At 43.3% G+C, this 1345-nt stretch overlaps 1 long non-coding RNA gene across 1 annotated transcript; it reads right to left on the bottom strand.

The window, feature by feature from the left end:
• Positions 1–166: 166 nt before the first annotated feature.
• On the bottom strand, positions 167–1045 carry LOC115948031. The gene is made up of 3 exons (XR_004081893.1): positions 989–1045; positions 697–795; positions 167–618 (listed from the first exon to the last, which is right to left on the bottom strand). It is a non-coding gene; the product is annotated as an uncharacterized LOC115948031 (long non-coding RNA).
• Positions 1046–1345: the final 300 nt, after the last annotated feature.

Raw genomic sequence — 1345 nt, 5'->3', positions numbered from 1 at the left:
CCTGGGAAGGAAAAGGGATCCCTGGCACCGGGCACATCCAGAGCTGTGGGATGCGGCTGGAGCTGCCCGTCCCCACGCCGCGCTCAGGCCATGAAATGAGATTCCACAAAAAAAGCCACTGAAACAGTTCCCGGGCAGAAAAGGAGGAGAAAATCCAGATAAAGAGAAAAGCAGGATGGACCCGTGCGATTTATTGAGGATTTTCAACGCTCCGTGCTGCCCTCGGATCAGCAAACCTTTCCCATCAGGAATTTTTTATTTCAAGGCTCCGGGATCCCGCTCTGGTTTTCACTTTGAGAATCTCTCGTCACAGAACGCAGAGGGATTTTTTAGAGAAAGAAAAAAAAAATTCAAATGGAAAAACTCCCGGGGGGTTTGGTGTGGTTTTAATCCGGGTGGGTTTGAGGAGCCTCTGGCAGGGAGGGATTTTACGGAAGAAAATCGCTTTTGACAAATATTATTGTTAATTATCGAAGCTGTGGCCTTGATAGACCTGGCAGAGATGCTCAGAGGCGAGATCTGGAGAAGGATTTTATTTTGCTGAGCTCTCAAACGTTCTTCTTCAGAGACCGGGAAGACTTTTTGGGATCCTCCAACTCCCTGCATTTGGGCAAAAGACTGGAGAGAAAAAAATCCTGTTGGAATTCTGTGATGTCTCTGACACACAAAGCGCAGGCTGAGGCACCCAGCACTTACTGGGGGTTTTCAGAGCGTCCGATCCCACAGGATTTTCCAGTTTGGTTTGATCCCGATGGAAAAGGAGCTCCATAAATTCCTGCAAGAGCCCCAGCGTTCCTGAGACAGCAATGAATTAATAACAATAAAATAATGTAGCATAGGATGGCAGTATTAGATAACGACACAACAATAGAATATATCATTGTATAATAATTTAACAGCATTATTCTATTACAGTACAATATTAATTATATTATTTTGTAATAAATAGTCGGGAATAAATACTGGTGAAACACCCAGGACCCCCTACCTTTAACTATTCAATCTCCAGCTGCTGCAGCAGAAGAACATCCTGGACATTCCTATCCAACATCCTTGATATTTCCATTCAGTATTCCTGATAAATCTATTAAAAAATAATAATTAAAAAAAAAAAAAAAGAAAAAAAAGAAAAAAGGGAAAAGCTTCCAGAGCTCCCTGATCCTCTGGATTTTTATTCAGCAAAATTAATGACGTAAAATCGCGCCTGTCACCCGAGGCTCAGCCCGGCTTAAAAATGCCCACAAAATTCCAGCAGCTTTGGCAAAAGCGGGGAAAATTAGGGCTTTAAAAATAGTTTTTTTCACGGCGGATCGTGTTCAAGAGGGGAAAGAGGGGGTGGAGAAGG

This window comes from Geospiza fortis, unplaced genomic scaffold (genome assembly GCF_000277835.1).
Source record: "Geospiza fortis unplaced genomic scaffold, GeoFor_1.0 scaffold275, whole genome shotgun sequence".
Taxonomy (NCBI): domain Eukaryota; kingdom Metazoa; phylum Chordata; class Aves; order Passeriformes; family Thraupidae; genus Geospiza; species Geospiza fortis.
Note: the sequence above shows the minus strand (reverse complement) of the source record. Positions and strands in the feature narration are given on the sequence as shown.